Genomic DNA, 23,929 nt, shown 5'->3' with positions numbered 1-23,929 from the left:
ACATGTACAGATCATTTTTACTTTGCATGTAAATTCACAGTGTAGTAATGAAAGACGGAAATAAATAAAATTCGATGATACGATAGTTCCTATTACTTTGTTGGAGGGGATTCCCGTGACACGCGTACCAGAGGCTACACGAAGGGTTAACAGGTTAGCGTTCCATATATTTTTCCGCAAGGGGGTGGTTCGCGGAGGATCGAAGCGCATCCTTTGTAATGGCACTTATCGTTTCGCTTAATAACCCCGCTGACCGACGCCCTGTCGTGTCACAATGGGAAGGGAGGCGAGCCGGGGTTTCGAAGTCATCCCCGGGGATGACTTAACCGAATCCCGCAGTCACGCAGGGGTGTGCCCGAAAGGGCGGCGGAGGGAGAGGGCTATGCACGCGAGCTATGAAAGTCAAAGTTGATCGATGTAACGGAGACAGGGAACCAGCTGGTTTCTTGGGATGAACACGGTGTTCGACGATCTAGCGACAGATTTTCCATTATCGATAATTCATATCGATAATCGTTCAGATTATTTCCTTCTCGACAGGGTTATATTCTTTTCTATTTTGGACAGATTCGGTGCCAAGGAGACTGTTGATAGATTCAAGGAATTTTGTGTTCACTGTAATGATCATAATCATTATCGAAATTCTTAATTACACATGTACATATCGGCAAAGATTTAATTTAGAAAATTATTAGTTTCAACGGAGTCACTAATACTATAAAGATATCAATTAACCCCACGTCTCCATGGAACATTGAATCATGGAATATATTATATAAAAGTCCAAGGATTTATTCTAGCACTGTGATTAACGAACTAACCATCTTATTATCCGCGTGCCGATAATTTCTTAATTAGTCCGAATAAACGAGGAACTCCAGCAATTACGAGACCAGCGATTCGAGTCCTAGGCTGCAGCGCAGGGAGACTGTAGGATTACGTACAGGTGACCGATTACGGGAAATCGGATGTGTCCTGCGTTAAATTTTTCATTAGCCAAGAGCCGGGCTAATGTCTCGTAACTGAACGGTGGTATTATTCAGCGGGTCTACGGCTGATGGGAGCGCCGTTAATCGTATCCAACGCGTGCAATCTCGGAACCTAGTGCCAATTGAACCCCACTCGAGCGTAAGTGGGTGATCGGGCCGCGAATAACGAAACGAAGAATCGCGACAGAAGAGGGAAAAGGGCGCGATAGAGAGGCGCAGGAGGGAGTGAGAGAGAGGTGTAGAGAGAATCGGGAGGGGTTACGAGGGCGAGAAAGATGGCAGGAGCCACGAAGAAAGAGGAGGGAAGGGGAGGGAGGGAGAAAGAGGAACTCTGAAGAGACGACGCACACGACGTCGGGGCGCCCGTGCCGGTACATTCACGTACACGACGCTGCGTGACGTCACCGCATTGTTAGACGAGCAAGCATTGTAGTCACTATTGTGAGTCTCCGCCATTATTCTAAGACAATCGTCCGACACAATGAGACGGACGGGAGGATGAGTGGGGCGGCCGATTCTCTCTCCCTCTCTCTCTCTCTCTCTCTCTCTCTCTCTCTCTCGCTTCCTCTCCCTCTCTCTTTCTCACTCTCTATTTAGCTCCTTCTTTCTCTCTCTCTCTCTCTCTGCACTCTCCGCACACTCGCCCTTGCCGTCCCTCTCTCTTTTTCCTTCTCTCATCCATCTTCCTGCGTGAAGGTACTCCTCGTTTGGTACTTCGTATTCTTTCGGCCGGTCCTCGCAAAGTAGTCGATCTTCTTCTTCAACCAGCCCCCAACCCCCACTAATAGTTGCATTTTTTATTCCGGAGGAGAATCGCGGATACCTTCCGCGGGGATCACTCTCTCTCTCTCTCTTTCTCCACTTTCTGTCCTTATGGAATTTATTTCGCATCCACGAACTCAACAATATAATTATAACGAATACAGTGGTAAAGTATGTGTTAGCAGTATTAATTTACGCCGATGCCCTAATCAAGGTAGGATTAAAACGGTTGCACTTTCCTTTGAAGCTTTCGGCGAGCTTGCAGTTCATAGCTCTATCTTTTTCTTAATTAAAAATCTCTTTCATTAAAGGACAAGATTGACGGATAGGGTTTCGGATCGGACGATCAGGGTCGCTTGGTAGTCACGAGCAGGAAATCGGTCGGTGGGTCGGCCTAATCGAGTCAGGGCAATTAGACAAAGTCGCGTCGGCGAGGTCGCGAGATCCGCGGATAGCGTTCTCTGACGCGCGCGGTCTCCGTCGCTCGGCTCGGCTCGGCTTGGCCGCGCGGCGCGGCTCGGCGCGGCTCGGCGCGGCTCGGCGGCGGCAGCTCGATTCTCTCTCGCCGGGTCTCTCCCTCGTTCTTTGCGGCTCGTCGTGGAAGTGCAGGGGATGAAAGGAGAACAAGAGAAGTACAGACAATAGATTCGGGCCGGCGGTGTGTTGGTGGCGCTGCATTGTCGCGCGGCATTGTTGCGGCCCGGTTATTGTGTCGCTGTTTTGTGACCGATCGCAAGGTGGCGTGCCTCGTGTGCACGAACCCGGCCCCCCCCCCCCCCCGGCCACGATCGTTAGGCACGTTCGCGATTATTCGGAGGAACGATCGTTCGACGATAAACCGGCCTCGAAAGTCGTCCCGGAGCCCTGCTCCCTCCGCCCGGAAGGTCGCCACCCGCGGAACCCGGCGACACAAAAGTTTGCGGATCGAGCTTTTCTCCTATTGACTGCCCTCTCCCCCGCCCTCCTCCTCGAACAATAAAAAGCCCTCCGACGAAATTATTTCGACCGGGACGGGCCTGCGCCCGATTTCTAATTGCCGGCGAGCCGACGAACCGATTCCCGGTGGTCGATGTTGCTCGTGTTCGAGATAATAGAAACAGGTTTCGCTTGATCCTTAAGTAGATTTGTAACTCGTACATGATCAAGAGAATTAGTTGGTGGATTTTTCTAAAAATTTATAATTATCTGTAATTATTTACGATAGAAGTAATTTCAGGGGATTTTATTTGTGCATCTTATAAACGGTGTGAATACTTTCGTTCTTTATTTAATTATTTATTCAATAAATACAATAGAAATAAAAAGATAAATATAAAGGGATGATTCTACATGTCAAACTTCATCGACAATGTAGAATAAGTTTCTTCCACATCGGGCTATATTTTCGAAAGAACCGCGTCTGAAAAGTCGCAGCATCTGCGCTGTCTGTGCATGGCAGTCCGTTTCTACTTACCGAGCACTGACCACATTCGCACTTAATTTCCTCGGAAGGTAAGCCTCGTATGAAAACATCGTATCAGGCATGTTCTTACCCTAATTTCCCATAGAATCAACCCCATAAATTTCAGGACCATCCCTCGAACCTCAATCAAACAACACGCGAAAGGCTTCACCAGAGTCCGAACAAAAATCGCGAAGAAACGTTGCCGGCGTCTACGTCGCGTTACTCGTCCGGATTAACAGGTTAGCGCATCTCGGGCGAGAGTTGCCGCGAAGTAGGCTGACGCGGGCGTAAATTAACTATCAAACCGGAAGCCGGTTGAAAGAGTAGCGTGAAGACGGCGTCGGAGAAAAGAGAGAGAGTTGCTAGAGGCTCGCGGATAGAGATAGGGAGAGGCGGGTAGGAGGCGCGCCGGTTGTCCTAAGGCTGTAAACTAAGGCGACCGCGTCGCGCATCCTTAGAGTGGGTGCACTTTGAGCGCGTGCAGCTCCGGCTGCTGCAGGCGGGGCGGAGAAGGCCATTGTGGGGCCCGTGCACCGCATTCACGGGAATGAATGCGCCCTCTGGAGCGACACAGTCTCAGATGTAAGACACAAGGAGCATAAAAGAGTTGCCATTATGCGAAGCTTAAATAACAGGCGCGGGCGTGTTCTCTCTTTCTCTCTCTCTCTCTTGCTCGCTAGCTCGCTTGGTAGCGCGCGCGCGCGCGCACCGCCTCGGTCCGCTTAAACACGAGCTGCACGAGGAAGCAGTCGCATTCTACGGCCGGGGAGTTTCTATGGACTGTTTGTGGCGCTGCTGCCTTGTACGGCCACTTCTGTCCTCGGAGCTCTTCGCCTTCTTCCAGATTCTTTCTTCTCCCGTTCTTCAGCTTTTCCTACCGTTCGCCTTTTCTTCGACCTTCTCTCCTCTTTTTTTCTTCCCCGGGAGCCTCTCCTTCTCTGCAGCTTTTCTGTCGGGCCGCGCCGAGGAGACGAGAGCCCGCTTTCTCGGTGGCCACCTAGCTGTTAAATGCTAATTATTGGAGGACCAGAGAGATTCTCCTCGTTAGGTGTCCCAGCGCGCAAAGCGGTCGCAAAGGAATAGACGAGAGAGAGTGAGAGAGAGAGAGAGCGAGCGATAGAGGAATAGAGAAAGAAAGAGAGAGAGAGAGAGACGGGGGAGAGAGAGGGAGGAACAAGGTTCGGCAGGAATAAAACCGTGTTTCATTAAATTGATCTCGATAGCGACACGAGCAACCGCCCTGCTCCGGGGCAAGCAGAAACAACAGGTGTACGCCAGACGAGCCGGTCTTTGGTTACACGGAGCTTCCGATCCCTCAACCCCTTGACTCTCTCTCTCTCTCGCTCTCTCTCTCTCTCCCAACCCCTCCAGAACTCGCGGTTATGTCAGGCGTTGGCCTCTGGCATTGCGGTAGGTTCCCTCGTCCCTGATCCGTGCCTGCTTGCTCGAACCCTCCGCTTTATTCCGCATAGCGGTTGCGAGCCGCCGAGCCGTTGCACTCCCTGCTTCTGATACCTTGATCGCTCCGCCTCGGCCACGAGGACGTTAACTCCGCCGAATAGGACTCGAGTGCAAACAGTATCGATGCAACGTCCCGGAAGGAAGGGCAAACAGACCTCCGCTGACTACTTCCATCCCTTAAGTTCGTCGCGTTGCTGAAATCGTTGATTCCTCGCGAAGTCGCCTCGTTCGTTTATCTTTCCTTATTTAATCATTCAGGAATTCCAAATTGGTAGAGGTTGTAATTATTTTAGTTCAAAATATTAAATAAATGTATTAAAACAAGTCTTGCATAGGTAAACAGGAGTACGAGATAGGTATTGTTCCATAAGGGTGAAATGGTCATAGTTGTTTCCGCGACGCTGGAAGTCGCCGTTCGATCTTTCCGCGTCCGGTTCCCGGAATAACGCGGGGGTTGTTATCGTCGTAGACGGGGAATCGAATGAACGCGATCGGGTGGGATGAAATATTAGCCCCGGGGGCCGGTTCAGCGTCGCTCGAAATCTAAAATAACCCACATCGAATCGTGCAGGTGTCTTTTTTTCCGTTCTCTATACGTCGTCGGACGAGTCGATGGTGTAATGTGGGTGGTGGATCGGGTAGGTGCGCGCGCCCTTATTCGACTCTTTTGTCTAGGCGTCCATTCTCTGGCACATTATCAGGCCTATTGTCCCTCACATTGTTACCCCTACCCCGGCGTCTCATTGTTTTGCAATTTCCCCCACTTAACCGATACGACCGCCCCGCCGTCATCCCTTTCCTCCGCTGGCCACCCCTATTGCTCCGCTTTCGCTCGCCCCATTGCACCGTTCCTTCTCTCTGTCGCTCTCATTCTCTCTCTCTCTCTCTCTCTCTCTCTCCCTCTCTATCTCTTTATCTCTCTCTCTTTCTCCGACTCTTTCTCTCCGTTTCTCTCGGCGACGACGACGGTTCCTCCCGGTCGTTCCGCGCGCCTTCCAAAAGCCAACGATACGTTCACGTTATCTTGAAACGCATTTTAAGCATCCTAGCGTGCACCGGGCGAAAATGGAAAACTCCCCGAAAATCGTGGACGCGCGATTTCTCCGCGGACAATGAAGGGGGTCGGGGGGGGGGGGGGGGGGGGGGGAGGCGGGCGACACAATTTTCGAAATGTTACAATTTTCGAAACCGCTGGCGGTTCTCCCCCTCCGCCCTCTCCTCTCCACCCCTCCTCCCCCCCATCCGCCCACAGTTTCCAGCCCGCGGTTGTATTTTACCGAACGGTTTGAGGGGGCGGCGAGGCGAGGCGAGGCGAGGCGACGACCACGCTCGAACGGTATCAGAAAGAGACGGGGATTAAAAAAAATAAAAGAGCAAGCGGAGCGGGCGGTTCCCGCGGTAATTCGTCGACGCCAGCAGCGAAGGGAAAGTTTCGAAACGAGAATTTCAGTCGCCGCAGCAACCAGAAAGGACGGACGCCTGGAAAACAATAATTAGGAACGCCCGGTGCGCGAATCCGTACAACGTTCAGTCGAGAATATATATCCGAGCTTTCGGTCCCCCGTCTCCCTCCTTCTCTCCCTCCCGCTCTCTCTCTCTCTCTCTCTCTCTCTCTCTCTCTCACACACTCTATTTCGTTCTCCCTTCTCCCTCGATCTCGCCCCGTCTCTGTCCTCCTCCACACAACCCCTCCGCTCTCTCGAAGCCCTTGGAACTCCGTAAAATAGACAAAAGCTCCGCTGCCGAACAATTCGTCTATTCTACTGCGCGGTTACGAGCGAACGAGCTTGAGCGTATAACATATTCGCGTGGACTCTCTCCGTGCTCTCACCCACCCCCGCTCACCATCTCCCGTCTCTCCCGCGCGCCACCCTTTATTCGACACCACCCCCGCGCACCGACGCCCGTTTCTCCTCGGTCCCTTTTACACGGCGATCGTCCTTCGTTCTGTGCGTGTGACCGAGGACACTGGCGCCCACACACGCGCTCCTACCCCTCCTGTACCTGTGTACACCTTTTCATCGCGCCGCTCCATTCTGTCAGCCGGGTTCCCAACTTTTAACAGGTTCCACTGTCGGCAGACGCCGCTCCTGCGCCAGCTTCCGCCTTCCGACGATTCGACCGCGTCTTTCGATTATCCCGACCCTCTGTTTTATCATCCGCCGCGACTCTCCTCGATCCTCCGGCTCGAATCTCGCGTTTTAACAATACACTTACCGATCCGGGAAAATGACAGATTCCACATGTTTCGTTTTAAAGTTACTGGGATTGCAAGGGTTCGTCCACAGAAAATGATTTAATTAATTTGTTGAGCCATAATAGAAGAGTTAAAATAAAATTATTAACATGTCCAAATAAATTATTGAATATGTCTAAAGCGTTCAAGTAAATTTAGACACACAGAAATTATAAAGAGCTACATAAATATTCATTCCAGTCTGGAATACTTTTAATGAGTTAAAAATGTAATGTCTGTTAATCGCAGTAACTGCGAAGAAAATGGAAATTAATTCGTGATCGATAGGAAGATTTTGCTGCAATCAGGGGCTGGAGGAACTGTGGACCAGGTGAGGCCCCGAAAACATTTTTCGCCGGGGGTGGCTCGCGGTGTCAGGAATGCCAGGGAGCCGACACGCGTGCACAGCTCGGCGGCGAGAGCGATTGCGCCTGTTAAATTCACATCGGCGGCTTATTCAGCGTCGCGAAGTCTGGATATCTCGAACAGGCGGGCGCGCGCGGCCGCAAGCTTTCCGCGAGAGGACTCGCATTGTGCCGGTCGCATAGAATTCCCCCGCTGAATGCAACCGCCCCTCTCTATTCAGTCCCCTCTCTCTCCTTCTTTCTCGCTCTCGCTCGCACTCTTTCCCTCTGTCTCCGTCCCTTCCTCTGTTTTTCTTTCTTGCACGCTTGTTTTTTTCCGCTTTCGCCTCTCGTCGGAGCCTCTTTTTATTACCGCTTATAATACGCGATATATCGCCGGCTCGGTCTCGCGCGCGCCCGCGCGCCCGCGCGCTCCGGAAGATTAATAAGACTGACGCGCGAGGTATCAACATTCGAATATAATGGGCTCTGGGACGAGCGTATCGGGCATTCGGCTGGTATTTTCGTGACAGCATCGCGACGCCTCGTTTGTCACATCGAGTTTTCCCCTCCGACGCGGCGCGGGCCGCCGCGTGCCGTTCGCGCGTGCACCGGAATTATGCAGCCCGATGCATAATTCCAACGATGCTCTCGCGTCGCGACGCGCCGCAATCGTTCCTGACGCGCACGCCGATCGTCACCGGCGCGCCCCCCATCCGCGATAGAGGATACTACACGGGGAATCTTCCGAGATACCGTCGCCTTTTTCCGAAATCAATTTTCGCGCAGATTCATTCCGGAGATTCGTCGATTCCCGACAGCTCCGCGATTTTCCACAATAGCGAGCAGGGGCGGTTTTCCACCCTCTCTTCACGGAGTGTGAAACCGTCCCCCGTAGCCCCGTGCCGCGCCGTGCCGCGTTTCCTTTTCACGCCAATCCCAACCGATCGATTCCGTTTCTGCGAGCATTATGGTCCCCGGATCCTCCCGCACGCGCGTCATCGATGTCTGCTCGTCGGACCGCCTCAATGAGAGAAACACGAGACGCGATTACCGGTCCTGATGAGCCCGGATCTCGACGTATCGCGCTATCCCGCCGTCGTCGTCGTCGTTCCGACGCTAAGTCTCTGACGGATCCGGCGCTCTGACGATTACCTTTCCCCGATAGCGTCTCGACTGCTCCGCCAACCGATAAATTAACTTCGCTAAGTATCATAATTCTTCGTCTCATTCTCAAAGACCGCTTCCACCGACGCGTCTCTCGCGAGTCATTCGGTGCCCCGAAGATTTCATTTTTTCTCTGAAAACTAATCGAATCTCTTCGGGTCTAAAACTTGCTTCGCTGCCGACAAAAATCGTGAAATAATTCGGAGCGCTCCGAGATGCCGTTAAGTCGGGGGGTGAACGTTAGCAGGTGAACGGTTCGGCTCGAGCGTGGCCGGGGGGTGGAAAGCAGATCGAGACGGTGATCGAATCGGGAGTCAAATTCGACAAAGGTAGCGAGGCACGAAAAGATGAAGAGAGAGAGAGAGAGGGAGAAGGAGAGAGAAAGAGAGAGAGAGAGAGCGCGCGACAAGAACGGGGTGGATTTCGGGGGTGGCGGTTATGGTAGTGGTCTGGTAACAATAGGTCGCGGTGGTGGTGGTCGCCACAATGCCGGCTTGCCTGACTTCTTTGCGTGTCAAATGACTGAAAAGCCGTGGGGAGTGCACGGGCGGTGGTTGTGGGTGGACCGAGCGGATGGGGGTTGCAGGGCGGGTACACGGTGGTATGAAAGGCGTGCTTTGTTTGGAAACAATGCCGATACTCGGCTACATCCTCATCTCCATTCTTCGCCTTGACGCAGCGCCGCTCCGAAAAGGGTTGCCTTTATTCATCCCTGATTAAAGTTATAGGTTATTTTCGCTCTGTTTCGCCGCGGAATACTTTCTAAGATTTTCGCCGCACCTGTCGTCCGCTCCTCCCCCCCGCCGAATTCCCGCTGCCTTTTTGCTCGACGGGACGCTCTCTCGTTTCCAAATTTGTCAACCTTTCTCCGAAAGGTCGCACACGTTTCAAACAGTAATTTCCCTAAGAGATCTTTACATTCTGTTCACACATTTAATTTTCTAAATTAATATTGATTATTGAAATTGACGCTTGGTCCTCGATTCAGATACTTCGAGGCTCTATAGAGTTATTTAAACCGCGATAATTTAATCGTGCGTAACTAAACATAATCGTGTTTCTAAAAAGATTTCATCGAGATTTCTGGTCGCCCCGCGGCTCGATCCTCGATCTTCCGGTGCAGCAGGGTGATGATCGAGCTACGCACCCCCGAAAGCCGTGGAGTCGTCGAGCTTAACGTCCCCGTCGCAACAAACGCATCTAATTCGTCGGGGGCTCCGTCCCGTCGGAAATTCGCCCCAACCCCCTGCTTTTCTGGTTTCAAAGGAGAGAGGGAGCGAGAGAGAGAGAGAGAGAGAGTGTAAGCCTGGTCCCCGGGTGCGGGTGCCGGGAGAGGAAGGAGACGTCGCCGAAGGAAAGCTCATAACAAACTATTGAAAAGCCGACGAATGAAAAATCAATGGCGCGGGGTGGGCACGGGCCAGGCCAGGCCGGCTATGTACGCGCGCGGCAGGGAAAGCTACAGGGTGGAAGTTGGGGGAGGTGGTGCGGGGGTGGTTTGGTGAATGGAATATTATTGGGGCATCCTTTCACGCGGACTCGACGGAAGCTAGAAGACCTCATCTGGCGAGCTGTATGGATGCCGTTCGCCCCGGCAATGCCGCCTATTGAACCGTCGCTTCTATATGTAGGTATTTACACACTCGCGAGCGGGGAGCACACACGCGTGCTTGTTGCACACAAGGCCTCCCCCCCACCCCTCTGCGTTACACTAACACCTCCCTCACCCCCATCCGGCCACCCTCCGTAGCTCTTCCTCTTCCTCTCCGTCTCTTTCCCCATGAGCCTCTTCTACACTGTCTTTCTCTTCAGGACTCTTCCTCCCTCAAGCTCTCTGTCTCTTCGGAGCGTTCTCTTGCTTCCGATAGATCTCTCTTTCTCTCCTTCTCTTGCTCTCCAGGGAATTCTCTTGTTCTCCAGTGCTCCTTCTTTCTCTTCAGAGCTTTATAAAGCTTCCGAAAGCTGTACCTTGGTTCCTAAAGCTATATTTTGCTCTTCGGAGCTCCCTGCTTCTTTCGGAGCTTCCCCTTGCTCTTTATAGAGCCCTGTTGGTCTTCAGAACTCTCTTGTTCTCCAGGACTCTCTCTTGTTCTCCAAATCTCTTCGGTTCTCCATGGAACTCCGTTTTGCACTTTATTCCCCCCTCCCCCGCTTCGTGCAATTTTCTCCCCTGCTCACCAAGGCTGCCACCTCCCTCTAAATACTCTCTCGCGTTCCTTTCCTCTCTCCTCGGATCTCTATCTCTTCCTCTTTCTGCGCACGGCGCTCCTCCTTCATTCCTCTTTCTCTCTCTCTCTCTCTCTCTCTCTCTCTCTCTATCGAATCTCTATGGGTCTCTCACACGTACGAAGCTATCTGCGGATGCGCGTGTATCGCGCCGGGGCCTGGTAGCGTTGCGCGCGTGTCCGTGTACGTTCTTACATTTCATGATTTATCACGCAGCTTTCAGCGGGCGCCTCAAAGCGTCCTGAAAGCGCGCAGATTGATAAAAGAAATAATAGAGGACGCGGAATAGAGGGACTCGATCTGATATGGCGCGTAGCGAGAGAGAGAGACAGAGAGGGAGAGAGAGAGAGAGAGAAAGAACGAGGGTGGAGTGAGGAGACAGGGTTTCCTGGGGTGGAGCAAAGAAACGACGACGTCGACGGGGGTGGAGGCGGGTGAACGTCGTTCCCGTGGAGCGGGGGCGGTGGATCCTTTCGATACACTTCAGCGTCCCTCCACCCCTTTTTTCCTACTCGATTGCGTGTCTTTATACCGAACTGGCACGCGGATTCCTCGCTGTCTTTTTCCGCGTGTGCATGTGTTCCTCGTCTATGCCCCTCTGTCTCTCTCTCTCTCTCTCTCTCTCTCTCTCTGTCTCTCTACGAGAGAAGAGGGGGGCTGGTTCTCTTCTCGCTGTCATCCCCCCGGGCGACGATTCTCCGGCGTCTCGGTCCGGGGGAAAAAAATGAAATTACAGCGGCGCTTGTTCGCGCGGCGCGGGAAACGCATTAGCGCCGGAGATCGTTCCTCTCGATCGAGAGACTGTTGTTTCCGCGCTCGGGAAGTTAATCGCTCCGAAAGGAGGAGGCGTTTGCCTTAAGGTGCGCGCGCGACGGCCGCGTACCGCCGTATGAAGACGGGATAAAAGGGTTCCAGGGGGGTGGCCGGAGGGTGGCCGGCGCGCCGGGGGACGGCGAGGATCTGGAAAGCCGGAAAGTTGCAAATGGGATGAAAGGGGACGGCGGCACCAGCGACAGACAGAGAGGCCAGAGGGGAAAGACAAAAGGGGTGGTAGAGAACTGTGAATCCCGTGGCAGCATTGTCACTCCATTCGCCGGGGTTGCAAAGCCGGGGCGGTTCCGACGCCACCACTACCACCACCTACCACTACCACCGCCGCCACTACCACCACTGCCAGCAGCCGAGCATCCACCACCACGGCCCCGGTCTCCCTCGCTTCAACCCCTAGCGAGCTAACCTTGTTTTACTGCCGTCTTCCGGATTGTCTACCGAATCGACCGAAGCAGTTAATTACTTGTTAATTTACTGCGCGCCGACGCGCTATTGTTATTTTCGGATCGGCCAGCGAGACGACGCGACGCCACGATTATTAAACATTACACCGCCCCCTTACGCGTGGCCCGGCCGCGATCGCTGGCGAGCAAAGCGACGCGGGACGATTGCTCTCGCTGTCGACTTCCACGAAACTAGGGCAGACGTCTTTTACCGAGATCCGGGGACATTGTCTGACCCCTCTTTTCCTTGTAATTTTTACATTCTACCCGGGGAATTTTACGGGACCGCTTGTCAATTTTATTTCACCGCTTTTGTACGAGAGACGCGATCGTCTCATACATTTCTAGCTTCGATCGTATTGGAGGTCTTAAGCTAGAACCACATTCAGTCTAAGCCGTAGTTTCTACGTATGTTTTAACCTACTTGTTTGAGATCGACATTGATCTGCATATTACAGTAGAATAATTAAAATTGTATATACTTTATAATTAATTTCTATAAGTCTTTTAAGACCGAGATACTTGATCTCATTCTATAGAGAAGTCCCCGAAGAACTGCCCCAAAAATTGACTGAAATCCAACCCACCCTCTCCAGGAATTTTGACAAGTCGCCGCAACCCCTTCGCACTTAATCACTGACCGTTCCGCTGCCGCATCGCAGGAATTATTTCCACGCAGTGGCGGATATCGCGGCCGACACCGCAAGCAAGGGGGGTGTCGAAAGGCTCGTCCTCCCTCGAGTAAGGGTGATCGGCGCAAAGAAAGACATCGGAGCAGCTGGCCGACAAGGGTGGGCCCGGTAACTCGTCGCATTATACAGTCATCAACCCTTCATCGGGGTTGTTACGAGCGGCCAATGGCGGGGGATCGGGCGCGATTTATCATTATCTCGATAGGGCAGCGAAGATAAGGCGGCGGTCGACGCGCGGGCACCGCTCTCGTTCGATTCTCTCTCGCGGGGTGGCCGGTCGCATGATTTACTATGTATTTCCTCGGCGCGGCATCTGCTCGCTTAATTAACGCTTTCTCCGATGCCTGGGGTCCGCAGAGATACCTATCGCCAGCCGGCTCCGTTCGCGCCGGTCCGCGCCGGTTTCGGAAAAGAGAGACGCGGCTCGCGGAAACGTCAGCAGTCGATGTAATTGTGTTTCGTGACGTGCTTTATTGCCGGCCGATAAAATCCGTCGACGTGATTTCTTCCTATTCCAGCGGGGCGTTGATTTATTCGCGCAACCGACGGTTTTATTTAATCAGTCAGCTCGGGCGGAACGGCTCGATTTATATTTTCCACGGCGCCGCCATAAAAATCGGCTCGCATCCCCTGACAACTTTGAGCCCGCCAACATTGGCCGGTCTGTAATTGTTTTCGATAAATCATTTATATTCTTTCTCGACACCCTCCCCGCCCCTCCACCACCCCCCGGTGTTTCTCGTTTTTGTGTATGTTTTACAGAACCGATTCTCGGTCGATTCGTTGCGCAGAGCCCGCCGGGGGATGAAACGCGATTTTCTCGGTCGCGCGCATCCCGAGCACTGTCACGGCGCCGTGTTTACACCCCCTCGAGGCCCCGGAACGGGGCGGGGGGGGGGGGGGGGGGGGGGGGGAGGGGTCGCGCCGCCACCGAGAACTTCTCGAAATAACGGCCGGCTGACCGCATTTTTCAATCGCTCGTACATGCGTCGGCTCGTGTGCCGCGGTTAGGGCGATTACTCGTCGGAGATAGCATATTGTGCTGGGGTGGCGAGAGGCCGTCGAGCGGGGGCGTGCCGGCGAGGCGACGGCGCGTGCACCGATTCACCCTACGACTACGATTTTTGCCCCTTCCCGCTTTCGTTAATCCACGCGGTCTTAATAATGTCGGACATCCGCTGGGTTCACGAACAGAGATTACTATTCTTTATCTACCGATTAGTTTTGCAAGAGAAATCGAAGGTGGATCCCTCCAGATTTACATACAATATCTCCGAGATATTCCAATACAGTAATAATTGTTCAAAATTTAATTTATCATGTCATGTCGTTGCTATAAAACAAGGATACCATCCTCTAAGAATCTTCTTGAAACTTCAATCCATTTAAACATCTAATACAGTCTTTCGAACCATGGTCCCCCAAATTTAGTTATCTCCAGCTCTATCCGATTATGAAATCTACCCAGCGATTCGTCAGATTTATAGAGACCGCTGAAGGGTGAAAGAAATCGAAGGGGCGCAGAAACCAGCCGGTTCCGATTAATTTTTCGAAAGGTTGTAATCGCCGGTCCCGTCCGGCAGTGTGTCGGCGGCGGTGGCAGCCGCGATTCCACAGCAAGATACGAAACGACAGTCCGAATAATCCATCGGAAACCGAAGCCGGGGGACGCGGACAATGGCGGCGCGTCTCCGGCGTATCTTCCGGTATCTGTGCTGCCGCGGACCACTCATTGTGACCGGCCGGCTCGGAGGACCGGCTATTATGTTTATTAAGTTGCCGGGATTGGGCTGATTCCGCGCGGAGGAAAGGAGCGGCTCCGGTACGGGCGGCGAGGGGGTGGCCGGGAGGATCAGCCAGGAGGTGGCTGGCGCGAGGGTTGGATGGTTTAGAAGCAGGGGGTGTATTGTGCCGAGCATTGTCTGCCCCATTGTGTGACATCACGGCCCGATAACTGCCGATAAGACCGCGGCAATGCTCAGCTTGTGTGCACGTGTACGTGCGCGGCCGTTTGTGTGCTACCAGAGAGCCAGAGAGAGAGAGACAGAGAGGCAGAGAGAGAGAGAGAGAGAGATAGAGGGAGAGAGAGAAAGAGAGAGAGAGGGAACAGCGGAGCCAGATACGAAAGAAATATAATGTAGGTAGAGAAGAAGCTATAGGACGGCGTCGCCCCGGGAGGAGGACGGCTGATGGAGGTCGAGTGACTTTGCGGGGCACTCGCCCCTTTATTCTTCCGATTCCTCGTTCCTCTTCCGCGGATCGAAATCGCATGCCGCCGCTAAACGCTCGTCCTTTGTGCCACCCCCGCGCCCCTGCGCCCCAAGATAGGTCCGCTCCCAGCCGAGCCTTGAACTCGCCCCGACACCGCATTCACCGATACTTCCCGGTTATTGGAAAGTGGATCCGGACGCGGTTGCGTGCCAACCTGACCCGCGATTAAGTTTTCAGCCACCTTACAGCTGCCTCTCGACCCTCTTCTTCTTCGCTCCTCCGTCTTCGGCGATTGTTTCAACTGACCGCGGGATCTTTTTACCTTTCATTGGGAGGGACCATGTGTAACTAAGTTTCAGCTACCTTCTGGTACTAACCTTCCTCCTTTTTTCTTCAGCTCGTTGGCGTCGATTTTTTTAAATTAACCCAAACGAGGCTAAGTACAGGTAATATTTAAGAACGCGGCACCTTATGAGGGTTGATTTATTAGTATACCAAGTCTAACAGAACTTTATATAGATTTACATCAATGCAGGTTCTATCACACTCGATTGAAGTATAGTACAGACTCACCCCCTAAAGTATAGCTACAAATTAATTATGTTTAATGACTGCAATGAGTGCAGTTAGAAGCTGAGTGTCTTCCTAATGATCCTCAATTTCAAAAGTGACTTCAATGATTTTAGAGTAATGGAAAAATAATTTTAATAAAAGGAAAATAGAAACAGAATGGTTGAACTAGGGAGAAACTGCTCGGCAGGTCTAAATTGCTTGCCTAGGAAAAGCTATATTGGCGGGACCTAGGGAAAAATTGCTGGTTCGCGGATCTCGCCGATGAACAACATCCGGCGTCGAAGGGTTAAACAGCGGCAGACCGGTGCGTGGCACTCGGCTCGCTCGAAATTCCCGGCAATTTCTCCAACTTCGCTGCTTAAACTCCGCCGGTCTCATTAGGACGTGATTTCTGTTCCAGGTGCTGGAGTCTCGGAGGCCCGTGGAGCGGTAAGTGGCACTTTCGCCCTTTTCATTCCAGACAGAGCCGCCGCGGGTGAGTAATCGTTTAAACCCGCGCGCCGTGGCCCGCTGGCATTAACGTCGCCGCGAGAGCCAGCGAACTAGAGTGAGAGAAAGAGAGAGCGAGCGAGCGAGACGGAGAGAGAGAGAGAGAGGAGAGGTGGCGATGAGAAGAGAGAAAAAAAAAGTGTCATTGAGAACGAAGTACCCCGGTCCAGCACCCCCGCGCGTGCACCCTCCCAACCGACGTTATATTGAGCCAACAGAGAAACGCGTATTCATGGCCGCGTGGCTACCGGCCGAATATGAATAACAATCAGAAACTATAACCCCACCCTCGCGATCTATATAATGCCCGTAATATATGTATACGGTGCCCTTTACGAGCACGGGCATTTTTATGTTAATCAGCCAATCGGAGAACCGCCGGGAACTGACTCCCCCCCCCCCCTCTCTCTCTCTCTCTCTCTCCCTTTTTATCTCTCTCTCGCCCTACTCTCGCCTCATCCCCGCGCGGACGATCTCCAGGTTCTCCATTGTAACCGGAGAATCGTCGCTCGAATTTGTTCCGCGACGACGCGAACCCCGGGGAAAGAAGACACGAGACAACGGGGGTCGTAAAGATACCGGAGGGTGGCACGGCACCGAGATTGACCCGCGCGGCCGGATGACGTTCCACGGGGGTGACTTTTTTCACCCCAATGCGAGAAAAGCCCGCGCCGATGCGACCATTATTGCCAATCGCTGCGACCAATTGATTCTCGCATTTTTTACGGAGATCCACTTGATCGATCGCGCCCAGCCGAGACCCAATTAACGCGTGCATGCGTGAAATCTCCGACCGAGATCAAAGGCACTTCGGGCGTATGGCAATAATTTAGGCTAGCAACGTGTCGAAATGAAACTAACGACTAGCCGACGCTCGGCAAAGAGGAGATAAATTTTTTGCAGAAAGGTCGCGCTCTCAAGTATGTGGAAATATAAGCGAGGGCCGCATTTCAGGCTGACAAAGCGTCCTAACCACGTGGAGGCCGGACACTTTTCGGAGCCGCGGAATGAGTTTCTCGGACAACAAAACGCGACGATTCGTGGCGAGTGAACACAGACAGCATTTATGGGAACGGCGCGCGGCGGCGGCGGCTGCGCTTTTCCTGGCGGTTTATTAGGGCCCGGCGGAGCTTGGGGCATTGGGAGGGGGGGGGCCGCTTTGAGAGTCGAAGGCGATGGACGTTCGTCGCTCGGCGGATTGAATGGCGTCGCGAAGAAAAACTTTCGCAAGATTGAAAGATCGTCGGTCTCGCGATGCGCGTTGCGACGACGACGACGACGACGACGACGATTCGCGGACCCGTGGCGCGCTGAAAGGACCGGAGGGGAAAAGGCGGGAAGAACGTAGAAAAAGAGCAACAACGACGGCCGGGGGGAGGGAGGGAGGGAGCCGAGGCCCTCTCTCCTTCGCGGGCAAGGAACGTACCAAGAGAAAAGAGAGAACGTATTACGTACGAGTATAAGCAGGCATAGGCTCCGGATGAGCCACACGCGGACGCAACGGCATACAAAACTCGCTCAATACGTCATTCAGCCGAAGAATACGGTTCGTTCTCGCCATTTTGCTCCCAGAATGAGAGTTTCAAAGGGAATTAAGGATTCAAAGGCATCTTTTGCGCGGCGCGCACAAAACGGCCAGCCACGATCTTCTTTCTCGCTCCTTCCCCCTTCTCTCTCTCTCTCTCTCTCTCATCCTCGCTCTTCTCTCCGCGATTCTCTCGCTCCTATCCTCTTCCCTCCGTCCGACTATCCTCTGTATCTACGCGATCCTCTCTCTCTCTCTCTCCCTCTTTCTTGTTCCACGGCTCTCCCAGTCTGGGCCGCGAGAGCGCATACAACGCGGCTCTCAAGACGAACGATTCGAGGCGGGCGTTGCGTGCCCGCGCCCACACGCCGAAAGAACTGAAATCCGTACAAATCGCCGGGCGCATTGTGCGGAACGGGTTAACGCGGGCCGCGTCCGCTTCTATTCCGCGCGCCGAACCAAGCCAGACGCCGATGAAGAAATCCGCGTGAATGCGCGCCGAACAAGAGCCCGGCCTGACCACGTTTCCACGGATGTATATATTCAGCTCCGCTCGGAACGGTCAGCGGAATCGCCGAACTAAGACGGGGCTGGAAGAACCCGGGCTGCCTGATATTCAGAGTGCAACTCCCGTGCTTCCGTCCGATAGCCTTCGATCTCGTGCGGCTCCCTTTTTCGCTAGTTACCGCTTCGCCTAATAAGTCTTCTTGCCTGCAATGCCACCGATATGTCGGAAAAATTGCTGGAAGGAAACTTGATCGTAATCGTTTGACTCGGCGAGAGATAAGATGAAACTGATCCAAAGGTGATTTAGTGTTTGCTAATTTTCATATAAATTAGATGGGCTATTGGAATATCAGATATCGTAAATATTCGGTCAAATTAATCGACTAGGAGACATCGAATTAATTTTTTGATGATCTGGGTTTGCATCGAGTATGATTGATACTTCGATTGACCGTCACTAATGTTGTCTAGATTTCTGTTCGTTTTGACTAACCGTGACTTCGGTAGCTAAATTGATAGTGCGTAGCGTCGACATCTAGACAAAATTTTGTATCATTTCATAAAATGCCTAATTTAGGTTTTAGATACATTGCTAGCCTAAGTTAGTCCAGTCCAACAACACCAAATTTTTCTTGCTCGATGCTAAAGATGATTTAACAACTCCTAGGACTTGTTAACCCTTTACAGCGTTAACTCCGAGTGGCGACACTGATGCGTCAGTGAAGATCCAAAATAATGTTCACATTATTAAACTTTCTCCAGTTTGACATATAGAAATATTGTAGACAAGAAAAACTATTCAGCATTTGTAAGTAAAATTACCTCGAGTGCAAAGGGTTAAAAATAATCGGCTCGGTTGTGTTAAAATTTTGGGGCTGCAGGTAGTCCGGCCGGCGAAGGATCCAAGACTCGTTCGGCAGTCAAAGATTGCGATTCCGTCGCGATTACCTGTCCGAGCCCCGTAATTACCCTCGTTATGCGGCGGCCCGGATGAAAGGAGGGTTTGCTGGATGGCGCGGGTGGTGGCAGGAGCGGGGCTAGACGGCGGGAAGGGCGCCGGATCCGAAACTGACGGGAAGGGTGGGTGATCTTGTGGACTTAATCGGGCATCGGTGCTTACCTTCGCGAACAATTGACGTCTGACTTTGACGCGGCCTCTGACACTTTCTCCTGATTCTCTTTCCTTCCCGTTCGTTCTTTTGTTCGCCGGAAGAATCGGCGGATCGGGAGGCCGAGTCGAGTCGGTCTCTCTCCCTCTCTCTCTCTCTCTCTCTCTCTCGGCCGATCGATCGACGGACGCTTCCTCCGCCGAGGTGATTTCGCGAATCACGGAAAAATATATACGTTTATTTATTTATTCGATGTCAACGTGCCAAGTGCTCTTTTAATTTCTCTACAACAATTCAAATAATTCTTAACAAGAATTTCATCACATACGTTAATTAAAAAACTTAAATATCTGAACTTTAAATAAAAAAAAAATCAAACTATGCAGAAAGCCACAATATTACAGACATGCAATATAGAAAGAACCTAACTATACAGCAAAACCATTCGACAGAAAATAAAACCCTTCAGCAAATGCTGTGAAGCAATATGATACTGGTAACAATAAAATAATAATAAAATGACTACAATGGACATATTTGCTCATAAGAGAGTATGAAGGAGAAAAATGGCAGCTAGAAGAAGCAGGCTCATCCATGGAATATGACTCCAGCATAGAACAAAAAATTAACCATCGTTGCTTTTGATAACATCATTGCTGGTCGGTGAACTTTTTAAACTGGATACCGCAGTTGGAACAGTGAGGATCTTAGGTTTTCCCGGTTATGAAACGGGAAAGACGATTCCTGAGGAGCTCAGGGCGTTTCGAAGACACCGCGCCTCTTGCCAAGAAAAGATCTAAGGTTTTAGCAACCGGGTCGGGCGCGCGCTCCCTTTCTTTAGTTCCGACGGTGCTCCACAATTGCTCTTCTGGACGCTGAATGTTAAATACAAAAGATGCTCCGTGAAAGCACCGCCGCATAGATCACGGGATAGGTTTTTGCGCCCGGGACCATTCTACTTAGACGGACGTACAAAGGTTCCCTCTCTCTCTCCCTCTCTCTCTCTCTCCTCTGTTTCATTTTTGTCCATTATCGTCGCGGTATTCTCTTCGATCCTCGCGCGAGCGTTCACCTAAACTCCGCGGACTCGCGTGACCCCGAAGTCGACGCGACTGTTGTATCCACGGGACGGTTCCTACCCGAGAAGGCTGTCTTCGCTTCCGGGATAAGTGAATTAGCTTTTCCGAGAAGTAGAAACGGTCTGCCACGATCGGACACTGCGAGCATTGAACGTTTATTATCTCGAAGACAGTGGCTCGTATCGAAAAATATTATTCTACGTTCCCGGTCTATTTTTATCCGTCGAATCATCGCTTAACCACTTTCATCCCCCGCGCGTCACCCTATGAAATACTATTTTCTCAGGGCGTAGCAAACACACCCCGACGATTTTAATTAACATTGCGAGGGAGTGAATGAACTTTCCGACAATCCGGGTCACAGTCGACCCGCCGAAGAGTTGACGCAAGGTCATCGAGAGGAGAACGGTGGTCGAACAAACGTCTGAGTTCGGCCGGCCGGTCTGTTTCAACGGGGTTGGACATATATTATAGGTGGCCAGGCGACGATCGCCTCGCCCCGGTTGGTTAACAGGTTAACGAGGGAGCCTGAGGAACAGGTGCGGAGGATCGAGCGGCGAGTTTCGGCGGCAGGGGGCTCGCACATTATCGGCGGGCCCGCGCGCGTTTCCCCGCGGATACAATTTCCCCAACACAATTTTCTTTTCAGTCGCCGGAGCGAATCTAGCTCGGCCTCGTCGGTGGGTGGCAAATGGCGAAACGAGGGGAGGGAGGGCGGCAGGGCGAGAAAGAGAAAGAGTTAGCTTTGACGGAGGAAGGAGGGTGCTCTCGGCGGGGCCGCGCGGGGGTGCGGAGAGGAACAGAGGGGGGCAGAGCAGAGCGCAGCCCATATTCGTGCATTGTGGCACGTTCCATCGCGTTCTCAACTGAACTGAACTCGACTCAACAGTGGAGGACACAATGGGCGGTATGAATAAGTATAACAGACAGACACCGGTACAGACAGACACAGGTAGCTCAGGCCGCAGTATGTGAATGAGGAACCCATTTGATAACACGCCTCCACAGCCACCCAGGTCCATTGTGTCGCTTCCTATTCAGCTGCTCTATGCCCTCTTCTCCTCCTATCCCCTCCCCGCCTCCTTCTACACCCCCACCGTTCCTCCTGCTACTTCCTCACCCCCTTCGAGCGCTATCTTTCTCTCCCCGCTAACCCTCTGTCCTGGCGGCAGCTCGCGCCGATATCGCCGTGGAAATCTTATCCTGTCCTCCCATAGGCCGCACCTGTGCGCGTGAAAAACTGTCCGAGCCGCGGCGTCCTTGTCCTACCCCCCTCCGCCCCTGGCCGGTCTCTGTCATCGGGACTGTCCAAGGCAAGCGAAACCTCGCGCTACCGGTCTTCTCTCGAGACGTCGCGCTCGCGCGTCGCTATCTGCGCCTCCGCCAATCTAAACGAGCCAGGATCTTAGAAGCTACTCGCTCGCGGTCCTCGATCGTGTTATCTCGTCGATGCGCAGGAACAGTCCCCGGTATTTCGATGTACGGCTGCGGTTCCAGCATTTATCAGATTCCTCTCGAGACGCGTGGACCGACGAATCGCCGTCTCTATTTTTAATAATCTGACCCACTTTGGGCGTTATGTTCAGAGGGAATTACTTGCTTAAAGGCCCGATCACGATGGCCAGGGACCCGGTGGGTGCCCGCGGCCGCCACGCTGATGGAGACCAAGATGAAAAGGGGGTTGATAGCGCGTGTACAGGGTGAATGCAATTTTTATCTGTCCCTCGGTTAGTCGCGTTATTACTTCGGCCATCGCGGCGGGCTTTACGACCTTGTTCGAAGGCAGATTGGCCGGGATAAATCCTTTGGCAGATGGCAAGGCGGTCCCCTAAGAATTTTCATCACTTTTTACCGCGGCGATTCGCGTTCCCGTTTTCCCCGCGATACGGCGCCGAGTCACGTGAATGGACGATCCGTTTGACGTCCCACTCTCGCCGGGATCGCTTTTGGTCCCGTCGGGCCAGAGGCGGCGCGCGTTCGGTGCCAAGGACCGATCCGGAAAAGCGGAACGCGCGCGGTTCGGCGCCGCGCGGACGGGCAGGCGAGTCACGGCGAATATTTATCCAAATTGAATATTCACGGTGGAACCGGACACGGGGGATTCTCGTTGAAAGCGAGTTTCCCGGGCGCGTCGCCGGTCCGAATCGATTCGCCGGTCAATACCGATCGGATTCGGGCCGGGCCGGGCCAGGCGCACCACCAGGCCCGCCAACAATGCTCCCGATTTTCGGGATCTCGGTAGCATAAATAGCAAATAGCGAAGGTCCTGCGGGTGTGTGGTGTTCCCGTGGACCGGCGAAACGCGAGCTATCCATCGATCTCTCCATCTCTCTCTCTCTGTCTCTCTCTCTCTCTCTCTCTCTGTCTCTCTTTCTCTCTCGCACTCGCTCTCGTGTTCTCTCGGAGCTGGCTGGGTACGTACGTGTACGTTGTACACCGAGTACCGACAACAATGAGGCAGAGACAAAGGCCAGGTACAATGCTGATGTTGAACTCGACTGATTTCGACGATTTTTGGCCTTTGCATGTGCATCGCGCGTTACTCGACAATGATTCCCGCATACGTAATCATCGGTATGGGCAGGGAAGGCTGGCTGGTACACTCGCGGTACAGTGGCTCTCACGCGCGCCCTCTTTTTCCCTCCTCGCTTCGGGCTTCGGGCTCGTTCGCATCGCGCACGGTACCACACACACACACACACATACAGACAGGCTCGCCGACGTCCCGTCCCGTTTCGTTTCGTTCCCGACCCGGCCCGTCCCGCACCTCCGGCACGGCCGCCCCCCCCCAATCCCCCCCCCGCCCCCCCCCCTGCCCCGAACCGTGTCCATCCGGGGGCTTTTCAATGCTTCTCTAACGCACAATGACGCCGCGCCATCGCGATTCCGCGAGCCGTTTATCGGTTTAAATACCAGCACAGGCCGGATAATAATAATTGTAAGCGATAGCCGATTTATGCCCGCAAACCAGCCGTGCTCCTAGCCACCGCCGCCCCCCACCCCCCCCCCCCCCCCCCTCCCCCTCTCGACCCCGCCCACCGACTCTACAATGTATCTAATCAATGGCAGTTAATGCCAAAGCGACGCGGCTATTTAAATGTGAAACTGATAATTACGCGGGGCCCCGGCGCTTAATATTCCCGCCGACCCTGGTTTCGAGATCGCCGGCCACTCGATCAAGATCCTGTTTTCCACCGGCGACCGTGGCCACGGTTCTCTCTCCCTCTCTCTCTCTCTCTCTCTCTCTCTCTCTCTCTCTCTCGGTCTCCCTGTCTGCCGTCTGTCTAGTCGTCGCTCTCGATCCAGAATTTCTTTCTCAACTCTTTCACGAGCTAAGAAATTTTCTGGAACGATGACACCGGCTGCTGATCATGAATTTTGCAAGCTGGGTAGACGTCGCGTCTTCTAGCACCACGTGATAGTATAGAAAAGCGTATAAATCTAACCTCGACGCACTGTATCAAGAATAAAATCTTATTCTAGAACCAGGTTTCTCCAACGTGTCCCTTTCGGTAACTTGTAAGAACGATAGTAATATTGCAATTGTAATATTGGAACAACGACAGCTTCAAGTTCAAAGAAAAATGAAAAAGATTACACTATACATATAAGAAAGTATATTTCTTAGTCTTTACTCATTCCGTTCCCTATACAGATCAACGTAGCTAATCGTCTGGATCACCCCATCCTCGTAGAAAGTATCACCGATTGCTCAGAGACTTTGTCGAATCCTTCCAAAGCTTCCGAAAAGAAATCGCTGTATTGTTCCCCCCTTGAATCCAGAAGATCCAGGAACGGTAGAGTTTTAGACCAGGTTTGCTCTCGCAGGCTGTTAGCCGGT

General features: G+C 52.8%; 1 protein-coding gene across 1 annotated transcript in view; it reads left to right on the top strand.

Moving 5' to 3' along the window:
• Nucleotides 1–23,929, top strand: part of Soxn (SRY-box transcription factor soxNeuro) — a 401,703-nt gene that overhangs the window by 10,238 nt on the left and 367,536 nt on the right. Inside the window, exon 2 of the transcript XR_013493717.1 lies at nucleotides 15,780–15,808. The gene's annotated coding sequence lies outside the window, so the exon portion shown is untranslated. The remainder of the gene's footprint in view (nucleotides 1–15,779; nucleotides 15,809–23,929) is intronic.

The sequence above is a fragment of the Augochlora pura genome, chromosome 3 (genome assembly GCF_028453695.1).
Source record: "Augochlora pura isolate Apur16 chromosome 3, APUR_v2.2.1, whole genome shotgun sequence".
Taxonomy (NCBI): Eukaryota; Metazoa; Arthropoda; class Insecta; order Hymenoptera; family Halictidae; genus Augochlora; species Augochlora pura.
This window is presented reverse-complemented; position numbering and strand designations above follow the sequence as displayed.